Here is a 17478-nt window from a genome sequence, read left to right on the forward strand (position 1 = left end):
CAACTTAGCACCAAAAAACAATCTGATTTAAAAACGGGCAGAGGATCTGAATAGACATTTTTCCAGAGGACATAGAGATGGCCAACAGATGCACGAAAAGATGCTCCACATCACCGATCATCAGGGAAATGCAAATCAAAACCACATATTACTTCACATCGGTCAGAAGGGCTAACATAAAAAAAAAAAAAGACAAGAAGTCACAAGTTTTGGGGAGGATGTGGAGAAGAGGGAACACTTGTACACTGTTGGTAGGAATATAAACTGGTGCGACCACTCTGGAAAACAGTATGGAGGTTCTTCAAAAAATTAAACAACAGAAATACCATATGATCCAGTAATTCTCCTTCTGGGAATTACCTGAAGGAAACAAAAACACTAATTTGAAAAGATATATGCACCTCTGCGTTAATCGCAGCGTTATTGTTAGAAGGTGAAGGAGGGTCAGTAAAGTCTCCTCCAGGCTAGGAAGGCACTTTAGACTGAAAAAGGAAGCAAGCCACTCCACACTGTTTACAGAGTTTTGTTCATCAGGATAACTTACTGACAGTAGACAATGATCCAGGTCCGCGGAGACCCTTCTCGGCAGCTCTTCTCTGGGCCTTTCTTCACCCTGTCCGTACCTTAATTGTCAGGTTTTATGGAGCAAAGCGCACGGTGAGGTCACAAGGTAATTATCTAAGGTGGCACCATCTGTGAGCCCAAAGATCTCTACTAGTTATCTAAAGTAAACCCTTCTGTGTGCCAGTCATCTCCACTACTTATATAAACTGGTGCCTTCTGTGTACCACTTTAGGGACGATCAGAACAAGCCCTTCACATTCTCACCAGGGCATATATTCACCTCCATGGGGCCTGAAATTCATAGCCCTGAGGGAAGTCATTGCTGGGGTGTGAACAAGATGAAGGGCCAAAGATGGAGTCAGTGCAGTCAGCACTCCTACGAGTATTTACAAAAACCACCCTATGGAAGCAACCTAAGTGTTCAGCGCTAGGTGAATGGGTAAAGAAGATGTGGTATATTTACCCAATGGCCACACAGGTCACATCTCAGCAATTAAACGTGACTCTGAACTGTAAAGTTCTTCAATAAGCTTTCCGCACAATATCTTTCTGGTTCTAGCTTGAAGAATATTCACACTACTTGTGATTATGTAGAGAAGACAGATGTTAACATGTTATTCTTTGAGTGCCTCTTCCTCAGGTGCTGCGTGTAGCTTAGGTTCTGATTTATAGATGGAGAGGAACGTGGGTCACAGAAAGCACCAGAATAATAGTGTATACAGACATAAGAGAGACCACTCATCTCCTATTTTGGATAAAAGTGCTATTTGCCAAAACCATCGATGTTCTAGGTGTTTTTATTTTATTTAGTTTTTATTTGAGAGAGAGAGACAGAGAGAAAATCCTAAGTAGGCTCCATGATCAGCACGGATCCTGACACGGGGATGGATCCCACCCTGGGATCATGAACTGAGCCAAAAACAAGCGTTGAATGCTCAGTCGATAGAGCCACTCAGGTGCCCCTCCTCCAAGTATTTTTAAAGACTAATTAACCCCTTTCAGTCTTAGGTCTCTGGTTTGGAGATTTAGGCAAAAAAAGACGGTAACCCCTCAGGCTGTCTATCATTCTTAGCTTTCTGATTTTATGGCTGAGTTTGCCTCTTAATTTTTCACAGCTGGGGCATCTTTGCTCAGGGGAGACTTTCCTGGCTCATGCAAGTCAGAATGCTGTTATTTCTGAACAATTAAAACACAATCCACATTTCCTCTAATTGATAAATCTCAATGATTATAATGAGAGACTTGCCAATATTTGAAAACCAGAATGGCTCTGGGCTGCTGGGTACCAGGAAGCCAATAAGAGATGGGTGGATGGATCACCTGACATGGAGCCTGGCAATAAAAGAACTACAGGGGGTGAGAGAGGTGGAGATCGAGGTGAAAGTACTTTTATTACTTGGCAATCCATCATTTTAAGGAAGAGAGAGCCCCAAAGAACAATGGAACTCTGCAGATACAGTGAATTTGGCCGAAGAAACAAATGTTATTCTACAATGGGGTTGTCAGTTGACAACATCTATTTATTGAACACAGTTACAGCACTGTACTAGGCATTACGCCAAGGCTTAAATTACAGACACTCTCAGATTCACACCCCCTCCTTCCTATAACTTGGAGAGAAGGGGAACTGGGAGGGGACGTCTGTTTCCTACCTTTCCTTGAGGTTCATGCTGTAGCTAATTACATATTCCGCGGAAATGATTTTATGCCATGACAGCCTTTCTTCACACCAACATCCTGTTAAGGAAAGAGGACTCTTTCCTGAATAGCACATGAATACAGTTTCACAAATTGCAGTTATCATTTGCCCAGGATGAGAGGGGGATAAAATAGCACTGCTTATGCTAAGATAAGTGTCTGTTTTTTGAAGTTTCTTTAGGTCCCTTTAAATACAGGGCACTCCCTGCCCCAGCCCCGAAGCCTCCCTGCTCCAAACCTTATTGGGAATAATCACTCCCCTCGGCCCCCTGACTTGGTTTTTCCTCATCCATAGGAGCACAGAGCCACTGTCAAAAAAAAAAAAAAAAAAAAAAAAAAAAAAAAAAGAAGAAGTAGGGAAACCGGTGGGGCTAATAAAGAATCTTGAGCAGGTGCTTTAACCTGTGGTGGGGAATCTTACCTACTTACCCCACTCCACCCATTCAATTAATTCTTTTGGGATAACTAGGAGGTACAAGGCAGCTCCCCTGAGCACTAAGCCTTTTGCTCGCTTTCACAAAGTATTAGCCCAAAGAAATCAACATGTGACTCAGGGCTAAGATGCTTTGATGCTGGTGCGGAAGAGAAGGCAAACGGTACCAGGACGGGAAGACCGTGTGAGAGAGGGTGCCGGGGTTCCACTCACACCCGCCCTTTTGCTCTGTACTTGCTGGTTATAGCTCCCACCCCTCTGGGCACTTTGGATCCCAACAGCTTCCTCCCGCGTTGGGAGGTGTCTACAGTCGGTCTTGTTATATTGTCATGGACTGAACTGCATTGCTTTACCCATTTGTACAGTGAACCCCTAACCCTCTGCCTCAGAATATGACTGCATTCGAAGATCGTGTCTTTAAAGTGGTGATTCAGTTCACACGAGGCCTTTACGATGAGCCCTAATCCAATCGGACAGGTGTCCTCATAAGAGAAAATCGCGGGGCGCCCGGGGGGCTCAGTCGGGTAGGCGTCCGACTTCGGCTCAGGCCATGATCTCCCGGTTCGTGGGCTCGAGCCCCGCCGTCCGGCTCTGTGCTGACCGCTCAGAGCCTGGAGCCTGTCTCGGATTCTGCGTCTCCCTCTCTCTCTGCCCCTCCCCCGTTCATGCTCTGTCTCTCTCTGTCTCAAAAAGAAATAAACGTTAAAAAAAAAAAAAAAAAAAGAGAAAATCACACAAAGACGCACCAGGGATGCTAGTGCCCAGAGGAAAGGTCACGTGGGGACGCAACACAAAAGTGGCCGTCTGTAAGCCAAGCAAAGAGGCCTCTGGAGAAACCAATCCCGCTGACACGTTGATGGTTGACTTCCAGGCTCCAGAACTGTAAGAAAATAAATTCCTGTTGCTTAAGCCACCTACGCTGTGGCATTTTGTGGTAGCTTTAGCAAAGTGACACCTACATGATGGAGCCCTGGACCAAAAAAGACTCATTTCTCTGAAGGGTGTATTGAGTCCAACCAGTTACATAGAGCTCCTGCTATCTGAGTGCTCCCCAAGAGCAAGATACTGTGCCAAGCACTCGCTCTGCATTTTCTCGTTTAACTCTTTGGCCAAATCCTCTGAAACCCTTTGCAAGTCGGGCCTAAGAAACTCAGTATGGCAAGAAGATCTTTTAAAGAAAAGTCAAAAATAACTTATTTATCTTCTAATTTGTTACATTCTGTGACATTTCAAGACAGTTCCAATCTAAGGACTGCTAACAATTTCCTTCACCAAAATCATCATACCAAACAACATCTTTAGGAGTGGCTTCTAGACAGGAACAGGTTTTTCGATGTCATCTTTGGGGGAAAACCAGAGTAGAAAACATATCTGTGGATACGAATTAATTGCTCTAAATTACCTGGAAAGGGAAAAATGTCAAGTTGATAAAACAAACATTATTGACCCAGGACTTTACAACTATATAAAAATTTAGTACCTGGCTTATTTCTTAAAGATCTGGCACATTTCTTGTTCTTTTCACCTAGGATATGTATATACATCTCTTATTGTATGTACATACATATCCAAGCAGAAAAGAGAGGTGCACCCTCTCAGTCCTTGCTATCTAATTAAAAACTTTTTATGCATGGCAATTTTACCATTTTCTATTATCATCAGAGCTCATTTCTCATGGAAAAAAAATTAGCGTCAGTTTAAAAGAATATTTCTTTAATCACCAGTTCTGATTGTCTGTAGTACCATTTTGTAGATAGTTTTTAGCTGACTAACAAATCTTTTATTTTATTGGCTGTCTCATTTTGCTCTCTTTCATATTTCACATTTATGGTCTATTCAGACATTCTCCTGTTTTGTTAAGTAGGAATCTGTGTGGTCTTTGATGTAAGACATAATTTATTTGACAAGGAAATACGAGTCTGTGCCCTGAATCTACATTTAACTGATGGATTGAGAAATTTAAAAATTGCAACAAGATAGACTCTCCCCCAGATTGCCATCCTACTAGCATTTTGCTAATCTATTTGGCAGTGAATTTACATATCTGTGTCTATCTCTGAATAGATAGAGATTCACAGGCATGCTACTGTACCCACGTTTTCACGAATAGAAAACGGGGTCTTATTTATTAGTCATTGATGATTCTTATGGAAAAATTTTAAACAATTTCTTCCTGCAATTAAAATCAGGATATTTATTTTATTTTACCATCATACAGATAGTTTACAGCTTTATAAAGCGAGCTATAATGTCTTCAAATCTAGGCTGCTCATTCCTCTGTCTAGTAAATGGAAGTTCTGTTAGCATTTTAAGATTTATATATTTCATACATTCTCCCAAGTCTATGTCCCAGTTCTGGTAATTGGAAACTTCCTTGCAGCTTGCTCTCTATGCTCAAACTGCTTGTCAATTAACCTTTGCAAAATGAAAGTTTTAAAAAATACGACTTTCATATTTCAATCATGTTCATTTTCAATCATCTCAAAATGTAGAAATTAAATAACACTCGGGGGTCCGCAATGCTTTTTACATATCATTTAAGGTTTGAAACATCTCTTTGGTGTTCAAATAGGACTACTATTTATATGCAACGGATGAGATTAAGTGGTTAAAATTGCTTGTGCTGGGTATCTCCCTGCTTTGTTTATAGGTATAAACAAAATACTAAGTATGCCGAAAGCATTTTTCATAAATATGCACCGTTTCCCTTGATGTTTCTGACTGCTGTCTGTGACATACTCACACTAGGCCATACCAAGCACTGGGAAAGAAAACAAGGGTCCTACCGTAATACCTGAAATTTACATTTCGATGATTTTACACGAAGTTGTTGCCCATCCTAAAGTGTTGACCATTTGAGGGGGGAAACGTCTAACAACTTCTAAGAATGACAGGAGTGAAAGACAGGAAAAAGCCAAATGCTAAAGGTGAAAAAGATGGGAAAGTGCAGTCATTGGTAGGTTGAAAACAGGTACTGAGACTGTTTATGGAGAGGTTGGAATGACTATCTCCAAGCTAAGAGAGAGAGGGAGGAGGTCCATCATCCAGTCTGGAATGTTTGTTAGAGTTTACTGTTATGCAAGGTATTGTGGTTTTTTCAAATAGGTATCAGACCCTGATTTTCTCACTTTAGCATCACCCCTAACCCCCTATCGACCTCTACTGCATTGTCCCCAACCTGGGTTGCCACCCTAATATTTATCCTTGAGGAGAATGGTGAAAACACGGACATCTGCCAGGGTTGAGGGCGATCCTTCATGCTCTGTGGAACATCTTGATGTAAACTTTTATGTTATTTACCTGCCTTCTGCCCTTCTAGATCTCAGATTCCCTTAGAAACAAAAGTTCTCATTACTAGAATGTACTCTCCTCCAGTTAGAAGATCTACCCTGCTGTATTCAAACCCTGTTTGATAACCATTCATACTTTGGGAAAATTTCCACATGTTGTCTGATCTTCTATTTGTCTTAGAGCTAATTTACTCAACTTGCTAGGAGAGAAAGAATGTAGCACATACATGTAGCCTCTTCCTCTTTTGCCTTTTTCATGTTTCCCGCTATTTATTTTATTTATTTTATTTTATTATGTTTTAAAGCTGCTCTTTAAAAATACTTTTCTTTTTTTTTCTTTTTTAAAGTAAGCTCTATGCCCAATGTTGGGCTTGAAGTCACAATCAAGAGTTGCATGCTTGGGGCGCCTGGGTGGCTCAGTCGGTTAAGCGTCCGACTTCAGCTCAGGTCACCATCTCACGGTCCGTGAGTTCGAGCCCCGCGTCGGGCTCTGGGCTGATGGCTCAGAGCCTGGAGCCTGCTTCGGATTCTGTGTCTCCCTCTCTCTCTGCCCCTCCACCGTTCATGGTCTGTCTCTCTCTGTCTCAAAAATAAATAAACGTTAAAAAAAAATTAAAAAAAAAAAAAAAAAGAGTTGCATGCTCTACTGACCGAGCCAGCCAGGTGCCCCAGCCCACTTTTTTACTCATCATTGAATGTTAGCAGAATTAAAATCCAGTGATTATTTCTTACTCCAACAACATATGAGTTTTTAGAGTTCTAACTGAACTGGATTTGAATCCAGGCACTACTACTTACTGTGTGACTTTGGGCAGGTTCAGTTCTCCACTTTGAGTCTTAATTTCCTCATCTGTAACACTCACTTTGCAGAATTATGCAAACAGAAATAAAACATTTAGCATACACTTGACATAAAATAGATGCACATTAAGTGCTATTTTCTTCCTTCCTTCCTTCCTTCCTTCCTTCCTTCCTTCTTTCTCTTTCTTCTTCCTTCTTTTTCTTTCTTTTTTAATTTTTAAATTTTATTTAATTTTATTTATTTTTAAGTTTATTTATTGATTTTGAGAGAGGAAGAGAGAGAGAGAGAGAGAGAGAGAATATGCATGTATGCAAGCAGGGTAGGGGCAGATAGAGACAGATAGAGAATCCCAAGCTCGATTTCACAACTGTGAGATCATGACCTGAGCCAAAATCCAGAGTCGGATATTTAACTGACTGAGCCACCCAGGTGCCCCTAAAGTTTGTTATTAAAAAAAATTTTTTTTAATTTTATTTAATTTTTTAATTTTATTTTTAAATTATTTTTTAGTTTTTTAAGTGCTTTTTTCTTAAAAGTAGTATAGGACAGGGGTTAAGGACATAGACTCTGAAGCCAGACAGCCTGGGCTCATAGTTCCAGCTCTGTCATTTATGTGCTATGTGACATGGGCAAGTGACCTAACCTCTTGGTGTGATAATAATAATTGACTTCCTAGAGTTTCTGTGAGGATTATGTGAGTTAATATCTATAAAGTGCTCAGAATGGTGTCTGACATCTGGTAAGCATTATTTAAGTAAGGAAGTATTATTATTTTCCTCTTCGTTCTCTAAGATGTGACCCTGATTTCATGAGTGTAAGAGAACTTCAACTATTTCCGTTCTGACCCCGTTGATTATGTTCTTCTTTCCAGCTTATCTATTAACTCAGGCAAAAGGCCCTGTAACCAAATTATCCCAAGAAGGGAAGCAAAAGTACCTTCTCAAGCAATAAGGACTGTCCTGGGACGCCTGGCTGGCTCAGTCGGTAGTGTGGAACTCTTAATCTTGTGGTTGTAAGATCGAGCCCCACGTTGGGTGTGGAGATGACTTAAAAATAAAATCTTTTAGAAAAAAAAAAAGGAGCGTCCTGACACCCCCAAGACCCTGTGTGATTGACCCCAAGACAACGACCGAGCTGACCTTTACTGCCTACCTGCATGTGCCCACTGATCTATGTCCCACCTTTTCCTTCTACACACCTAGAAGAATTTTCAGCACTTTGGAGACAGGCTTCGAGATGCTAGAGCACTGTCTTCCTGGTGTTGGTCTTGCTAAAATAAATTCTTTTCTTGTTTTACCTCCACTCATCTCTCTGCCTTTCAGTTTTGTCGGCAGCAAGCGGCCGAATTTGATCTGGTTGGGATCTCTGGAGTCAGGTGCTCTTAGACCCCTGTGCCTCAGTTACAGTGGATTTTCACTGGCTGGAACCAAAGGTGGGCCAGGGACCTGTTGGTCAAAAACAGCCCTCCTTGGCTGATCTTTCAAGTGGTGCTCTGATGATTGCCCTTTAACATTTCCTGAGAGAAGAAAAACATGGAGGTTGGAGAGGAAGAAAATTTTCTCTGTCCAAGACTCTTCTATCTGGATTAAGAATTAAATTTACATGAGATAGACTGACAGGAGAAAATAAAATTTAATTTCAGGTGTACGGGAAATCCGTACAGAAATGAATCTCCAAAGATAGGCAAAATGAGGTATATATAGCATCCTGAACTAAGGAGAAAGCTAGGGGTGGGGATATAAAGGGGAGGGAGGCCATTAACAGGAAGGTGAGAGGCGGTGTTTGGAAAACAAAGGTTTCTTAGGTAAAATGGAATCGCTTCTAAGAGCTCTCTTCTTGGTACAGGCTCTTTTCTCATGTGTGTTTAGGCAGGTGAGGAGGACATAAAGAGCTTTCCCTAAACCTGCTGGGTTTTGATGGCTTTTAACTCAAAATAATCTTCTGGGCAAGGTGACCCATCTTGGGGCAGCCTTCCCTTGGCGCCTACAGAGGGTGCAGTCTATCTGCTTTGAGCTCTGAATCGGAGAGACGGCGGCCTGTAGAGCACTGGGTGTATTGACTGCCTATAGTTAACAATCATTCCTACTCAAATGGGAATCCAGGAAACCAAGCTGAGGCTGAGGAAAGGGAAGCCCGGGAGTAAAGCCCTGAGCACCGAATTCTGTATCTCATCAGCACTCAAAAGTGTGAAAGGAGAGACGGCTAGTTATTTCAGCAATGAAACGAGCAACAGGCCATCTCATTTATTTATGCAGGCTGGAATTGAGAGCCAAATGAAATCCAAGTCACGTGGAAACTCAACTGAGAAAAAAATTCAAGATCCATTTTCTTTTTCTAGAAATAAAAAAAGAGACCATTTAAAATTGTTAACAGCGAGGCCTATGTGCAGGTTGAAGAGACTGACGTGAAGATATGGGAATTCACCAGTCGACACTCGGGGCTGGTGGTATATAAATTACACACACTCTTAGGAACACAAATTAAAGTTAAAGTAAACATAATGTATACAGCACAAAGCTTTGGAATTCTAACTTGTTGTTCTCATTATACCTTGCCTGAGTATCAGGGTGATCAAAGCACTCGATTTTTATCATCTCATCTTTTCATCCTTCATCAGTAGCCTCTTATAATCTTTATTCATTGTTATAAACAAAGGCAATGTCTTCACTTCCTAAAACCGGTACCTTTTTCCTTTGGTCTTACTTCAGACCTAGTTTTCGGTTCATGATGCATTGCTGAATGGTTGATTTCCTCACACCCCTGTTTGCTAACCTTTCTTGACAGCTTCTGGATTGCTCTACCTAGTAATTTGCTCCATAATAATGGCTACTGTGAGATGTCTCCTAACTATTTCCTTTATTTTTAACAAGGATTCTTAACACCCTCTGTAGGTGACGATATGCAATTACAGATATAAAGTGTCCCCCCAGGGGATGGCCGCTCACAGATGCCACCAGGATTTTTGTAGCGCAACTGTTAAATGTAATGAAAACAAAGAATCAGATTCTCCAAACATCCAGCTCAAATAAAATTTTAATTAAAAGTTATGAAGGCATTTTATTGATTAACAATCTTCGTAATTAAAGAATGTGGTTGACATTTTTTTTCTAGTTGGATTTGTTCTTCCTTTGAGATCTCTAATTGTTGTATGGTTTTACATTTATTGATAACTCTGTTTGATGAATGCAGATGCCACCTTTTACAGCCGTCGTTGACAGAGTAATCATATTGTGAGAAACACCAGGCTTATGTAGTAACAGCTGTTGTAGCTACCCATGCTGACATCCATCGGGGAGATGTGTTTGCTGCTATCATGGGTACACGATAAATGGAAGGTGCAATAAAGCACAAGCTAACATTTTGAATATCCTTACAACTCTAGGAACTTTATTGCATATTACAAGCACTTTGATCTCTGTCCAGTACTTAAGTCTTAATTATCAGACTAATTGCACAGACTATGTTCATTTTCAGTGGTAATCCTTTTGTGATTAGCTTCTGTGTTCAATAACTGACTTATCCTTTAATTAAAAGGACTATTAACCTTAAGGCTGATGCTGTGTCTTGGGATTAACCCATACAGAGTTAATGTTTAATATCATTGTAAAAGCTTTTGCTGAAAGGTGTAGCGTAAAAATGTGTAGAGGGAAAGCCACGAAACATATCTCACTTTTCTGATGTGCAGAAAAGCTCTGCTAAAGGTGAGGGTTTTAACGAAGACTCCTCGTAGACTAAATTTCCTAAGGGCCTACCTAACTGTACAGCCACTGGATTAACCATTTGAACCCTGTGCTCATTTACAGGAAGAGAGTGCTTGCTTTAGGACCAGATAGAGTTTTATCTCGATTTTCAAAATCATTATATGTGTACGTGATCCGGGTACTTAGCTGCCAGTGGTCCAGAATAGAGAATTCCTTTTTCCTTTTTTTTTTTTTTTTTTTTTTTTTTTACTCCTACAGCTAAAAGGTTGTTTTTTTTTTTTGTTTTGTTTTGTTTTTTTGATATTGATTTCTATGGAAAGGTTCACGGCAGCTTGAAAACAGACATAACGGTGGCACATTTATCCAAGTCCTGAGCAGTTCGTGGTCAAAGTGGGTAAAACTTAGCTCAGGGAGAATCGGTGCCACAGTGTGGAAAGCTTGCCAAAAAGCCAGATGCGGCTGCCGGAAGTGCTCTATTTCTTCTTCACTTTGGCATCTGGGTTCTGCAATCAATGTTTTCCCCCAGCGTGTCCCATGGCACAGAGTCTATTGCTGCACTGGTCACTTAGGACAAGGAAGAGAAATGGCTTCTCTCATTCCCCCCTCTCTTGCTCATATCCTTGCCTCCCAGAGGAAGGGGCCCTTCATTGATTCCATCCCCCTGGCGTGTCTTCATCCGTAAAACACAGGCTGCTGGGACCAAAGAGCTGTGGGAATGCCTCCCTTCTAAGGCTCCTGAGGTCGCAGGCAACCCAGTACATTTTGTTCCGTCTCGTCTTCCAGACTTGGCTTCTTCTGTTAGTAATGTGAAGAGTAGCCAGACCAGAATTTTTCTCCGCCGGCGCATGCTTTTCAGGAATTTGGCAATAACATGAAATATTTACCAAAAGGACGTTGCCATCTGCGGGGGGATTGTGTGGTGAACAAGAGGGAGACATCCCCTGCCCACCCCAAAGCTCAGAGTCTAGCCAGTGGGATGGTGACTCCTTCTAGCCCACCACGCTCACTGCTGGGGGTGGGTAGCCTAACAAGGGGATTGACTCTGCCCTGAATAGATTGTACCCTTTCTAGGTTTAGAATTCCCTGAGTAGTTTGTTCTTAATCATGACCGAGGAGTGTGCATATGCTGAGTGGGGCTGGTCAATGTTAGGAGGGAGTCACCCCGGGACATTTAGATGGTTTAGGGCATCAGCTCTGGAGGACACGGATACCAGCACAATCCCCACTCCATAGAGCACCAGCTGTGTGACTGTAAACAAGTCACTTCCCTTTCTGGAACTTGGTTTCTTCAGCTGTAAAATGGGGATAACACTGGTGTGGAGGGAACCAACAAGATGGCTCATTTAGCACAATACCTGGCGCATAGTGTACAATAAATGGTGACAACAGTTTTCCAGATTTAAGTTTCTTTCGAGAGACCTTCCGGTAGCTAAGAAATTGGCGGGAGGAATATGTTATGTACAGTGATTATGACGATAATAATCTCTTATAGTTCTGGAACACCGTCACTTCTTTGATCCTTAGAAAAGCACCGTGAAATAGGCTACTTTACTGATGATGATACCGAAGCTTGAGGTCAGTGTGAGACTTGCTCAGGCTTCCACGTTATACAGGAGGGACTTAAAAATCAAACCAGACTCTCCGTGTGGCTAGCCATTCTAACAGAATAGAGGGAGCCACATGAATCAGGAGCCTTCGTTCTTTTTCAAGTTTTCCTGCCAAGCTCAATCATTTACCTCCTATTCCCTCAGGGCATTAAGCTTTTTGTAAACAGACTATTTTAAACGCACCTATTAATTATATAGCCGATATATGAAACCCATGATAATTTCTCATAATTAAAGGATGCACTTATATTTGTAAAATTCAAGCATCTACCCTGCTGCCAGTACAGCAGGGTATATTTTAATAAATTAAAATATATTTCCAAAGAGCTTCCCAAGTGAATCTGTGGTTAGTAGAAAAATTCTAAGCAAGTCTGCATTAGTTATGTGAGGTTAATGTCTATCAATTATGATTTATCAAGTCTCAAAATGCCTTGGAAGGAAGCAACAAAAGCAAAATCACAATATTACAATTGATGTTAAAATAGAGCTAGGGCGCTGTTATCCACATTCTACCGTCAAAGGAGCACAGGTAAAGGAGGATCAGCACGTTGTTCGTAAAAGGAAATGGACCAGCAGGGCGCTGAGCCAAACTGGACACGTCTAAGACAATATTCTAAGACAACTTATTGGACTTGGCCATCTTGAGGTTGGGGGTGGGAGGATGGAGTGTGTTGACACCTGTGTGTAGGAAGAGGGCTGATAGTTTTAGGGATACATTCTACAAGCTACATATGTGTGTGTACATTTTAATTTCTGCCTATTATCTTAACTATAGATGAAGATATTTTGCATATATTTTTAAAATATTGCAGTTTCTAGTAAGCAACCTACCTCAAACGGCACAGGAAAGCAGACATAATTAGCATCTTTAATTATTAAAAAAAAACCTGTCTAAAAATGACCATTAAATACAAGAGGCTATTCAATAATGGGTTATGCTTTACGGGTTGTCCGAAGATTTTTTTGTGATTGGAGGCAAATGTCTTTGACTTACACTTTCTTAGTGTTCAAATGACGCATCATACTTAAGTGGTATGATTGAAGAATTTCAATTTGTTGGGATACAAACTGCTATCACAGGGCTCTGTACTCTAATCCCTACTATCATGGGCTTTATCTTTCTATTTCCTGCATGGTGAGCTGCCTTGATAACAGCTCCCACTGATTCTCAACCTTCTCAGTCACTTTTAATTATAAAAGAGACTCATTTCGGTTATTAAAATTTGGTCCCTTTTATTTAAAAACTTTAATCTCTTATTTGATCTCAAGCATTCATCTTCCTTCAGTACAGATTAGCCTTGGGACTCCAACAGCTTGGAGTGTGTGTGTGTGTGTGTGTGTGTGTGTGTGTGATACAATTTGCTCCTTCATACACCTCTTTCTCTTCTCTGTATTTACTACTCTGGTGCAGGGGCAAGGAGGAACAAGAGAATAAAACCATTTCCTTGTGCCTCTAGTGCTCAGAATCTTTGTTGTGGTAGTTGCTGTTTGCATCCACGCACTTCTCCAGACTGATCCCGTCCCTTCCCCTTGTTCTTCTTCTTTCTCTGATTGACCAGCCATCCAAATGCTGGCCCTGTTGTGCAGGTGGTATGGGATGCTTTCATGAGTTCTTTGGAAGGCCGGACAGACACCTGCTCCTAAAGAGTCCTCTGTTCAGTGTCAGAGAGCCATCTGACTCTTGGGCTCCTGCTCTCTCTGTCGGCCCTCGTCTCAGACTGTTCACCCGGTGATGGCCCTAGGAATGGCACCAGCCAGGGGGCCTTTGAAGACTATCCCTTCTATCTTTTCAGGTGTCCAATGCCCTTGGGAACGTCCCCAACTACTCACTGGCAGCAACAGGATGCTCCAAGCCTGTCCTCATTTTCTCCTGCTTCGGGATACAGAATCACCACCTCGAAAGGAGCTTTGATTCTCTGTAGTAAAGAATAATATTAGAGACTAAAGTCTGAGTACCCCAGCTGTCCATAAGGTTGAGTTGGTGGCCGGCAAAAACACTGCTGCTTCTCTTGGACACGTTTAATGGTAGAGGTGGAAAAATGTTTCTCTTTAAGATCATGTGTTATATTATTTTTTTCAAGGTAATTCAACCACGTTTTAAAATTCTGTTTTAACATAAATACTATAAATTATTTCTTCAAGGTCACTCAAGGTGTTTTTAAATTTTTTTTTTAACACAAATACACTTATTTTCTCCATCACAACCTTACTTAAAAATTTCACCTTCCAAATAAACTGTAATTTTGTTAGTCTTTTTAAAGGGATTTTTATAGTCTCAACGTGCATCATTCTGTAATCACTTTATTGACATAACAGAGGCTATTTAAGAAATTTTTATAAGAGAAAATACTAGGGTAATATCTATGGACTAAATACATAATATAGGGTACATGTAGAAATATATAATAAATATTTTATGACAAATGATTTATTTGCAAATTTATTCGACCAGACTTACGGGGCAAACAGTGAGATAATCAGGAGAATTCTGATGAACTCACTTGCTCCTTAAATAAAGATTTCTTATCATTACAGACATGAATGATGAAGAACTGTATTGGAAACTTACTTTATTTTGGTTGGTGGGTGATGGACAGAACTGAGGACCTAATCCTTGACTCTTCACCCCTCTTCTGTATTCCAGTGGCATTAACAGAGCCCCACAAGTAGAAGAATTTCAAAATGGTCATCATCCCAGCTGACCTTTGGCTATTTCAGTGGGGAGACAGAGTTAGATCTTAGCGAACACCACCTCACAGCAAGGTAGCCTATCTATTTCTGTTTCCAGAACGTTTTTTGGTTTTTGCATTTCTGTCGCCATCACCCGGCTTCGGGCATTTGTCAAACTTCAGCCTCATTTGCTGTGCTAGTTTTCCAGACAAATGCACCAGTTCTGGTTTTGACGATGACCAGTTAAGTTTACCCATCTGCTGAGGACTTGGGTAAAGTTGCAACAACTATATTCATTTTTGGGATTTCTAAATCTTTGAGAAATATTCCTGCGCTTGAAGGAGAGCTCCTTGTTCTTATTTTATAACATCCCACTGTTCTAAAATAAAACATTCCTGAGGATCTTAAATGTTCTTTACAACTAGTCCCTTATTTCCATTTCCAAAATAAAAGTGAATAATTCTTTTGCGCTTTGAGCGTGTTGGCTGTTTTGGAGGGGGCGAAGTTTCCTTATGTGCTTTGAAATTTTCCTTTGCGAACCCCTTTTGGGTGGAAACTTCTGGATTTTAGTTGTGTCTGTTTTCTTCCTGAGCTCATCCTTTCTTATTAAATGATTCCGTAGCCGTCTTCTGGAGACTAGCCCAGAACCAGGTCTCACATTGTGTGAGCAGCTTACCGATGTTGCTCTGAGATCTTGCCCGTCTCGTCCCAGGGCTTCTGGCTGCATTCTTGGGCCTGGCAGCCCCATCCCGGCCCTGGTTTTCTTCTATGGCTGGGAACCCTTCAGTCTTCACACCCCTTCATGAGTTTAGTTTTTGCCTTTTGTTTCTCATCCATGGAGATATTTACCTTGGTTTCAAGTGTAACAATGTCTTTTAAAGAGTGACTCTTCTTCTTTGTACTTGTGTTATTTTCTGTTTTGAGGTCATAGTGGTAGCGGTCGTGAGGTGGGGCTGAGGGCTGTTTGTGGCAACGACTTAATCTTCACAGCCAGAAATCGCTGAACTTAAATTCAGAATTGGCATCCTTGCCTCCATTCCTGTCTCCATTTTCGTCCATACTTTATGGTACTGCAACATTCAAATTATGAAGGTATCAATTTTGATCTCTGCATCACACTTCTTTTTTTTTTTTTTAATGTTTCTTTATTTTTGAGAGAGAGAGAGAGAGAGAGAGAGAGCAAGCGGGGGAGGCACAGAGAGAGAGGGAGACACAGAATCGAAAGCAGGCTCCAGGCTCTGAGCTGTCAGCCCAGAGCCTGCCGCGGGGCTCGAACTCACAAACTGGGAGATCATGACCTGAGCCAAAGTTGGTCGCTTACGCGACTGAGCCACCCAGGTGCCCCTCTACATCACACTTCTTAAAAACTCTAAATGGTTCTCTTCTGTCCATTGTCAATAAAAAAAAAATACTCTAATGTTTCACAATTACATACAACATTGACTGTTGGTTTACAATTGCAGAACTATCCCTAAACTTCATAATTTTTTTATTAGAATAACTTTCACAGACTAATTTTTTTCCCATTGAAAAGCCAGGATCTTTACCAAAATTAGTTGTTAGTTAATACCAAGGAAAGACGAAGATTTCGTTTTTGATTTTTGCCAGTATACTTTTCAATGAGATTCGATGATTCTTTTCACCCTAGTGCATTAGACAGTAATACATAATAATAATAGTGATAATACATGATGATAATAATGTATTGTACTATATAAAAAGATGATTATATCTACCACGGCTTATTCGGCATCTCTCTTGATTTATTTTCTACTATTGGGGATGTATTGATATTGATTCATTTATACCTTATTAGTCACATACAGAAGAGCTAAGAATTAGGGAAGCAGCCAATACCATGGATCCAATTAACGTTAATGGTTTGAATGAGCTCTCGTGGTTTTGAATTCATTTATATGTTATCCTAGGCCAGAGTTTTCCGCATTTTGTGGTAGTCAGAGAAAACACGGTGACGTACCTAGAAAAGCCGCTGGGGGTCGCTTAATGGCAGAGATGTCCTCATGTGGCTATGCCTCATACGGAGAGAGCGTCTGGGTGGAATCACAGCCGTCCAGGGTGTTGGCCTCACCTTTTCAGGTTCACAGACACGCAGACAGGTTTCAGTATATAGAGAATTTTTCAGGCCATGGGGGACAGATGTACTTTAAAGAAGCCATAGGCAGCTTGGCATTGTGGTTAGAGCGCAGTATTAAAGCAGAGGATGGGAATATGAATCATGGCTCTGTCACTTACTTAAGTACTTAGTTTCAATTTTGTCATTTCTACAATGGAGATAGGTAAGAGGTTGTTGTTGTTTTTACCTTTTAAGGTTACAAAAATTAGAGATAATATACATACCTAAAGCATCTGATAACTAGGCTACATCCTTGCGTTATAGGACGCTTGCCCCCACGACCCCAACTACAGGTAACAGACTGAAAGGAAAGGTCCAGAAGCTGTTTTCTCATTGGCTCTGGGCTCTGTGTCAGGTTTTGTCTCTTCTCCTGTTCTCCTGTCTAGGTTGCCTGTGTTCTGCCTTTTACTTCATACCTGATTTTTTTTCCCTCTGCCTCAGTATAGACATTCATTGGATGTTGTCCTTGGGGTTTTCATATGCTCTGTCCCTGAGAGATTTTTTTTTTTTTTTTTTTTTTAGAGTACATTCCCTTCCCTTATTACCTCCTCAAACCATTTCCATGCACACAGTCTTTGG

The sequence above is a fragment of the Panthera tigris genome, chromosome C1 (genome assembly GCF_018350195.1).
Source record: "Panthera tigris isolate Pti1 chromosome C1, P.tigris_Pti1_mat1.1, whole genome shotgun sequence".
NCBI lineage: Eukaryota > Metazoa > Chordata > Mammalia > Carnivora > Felidae > Panthera > Panthera tigris.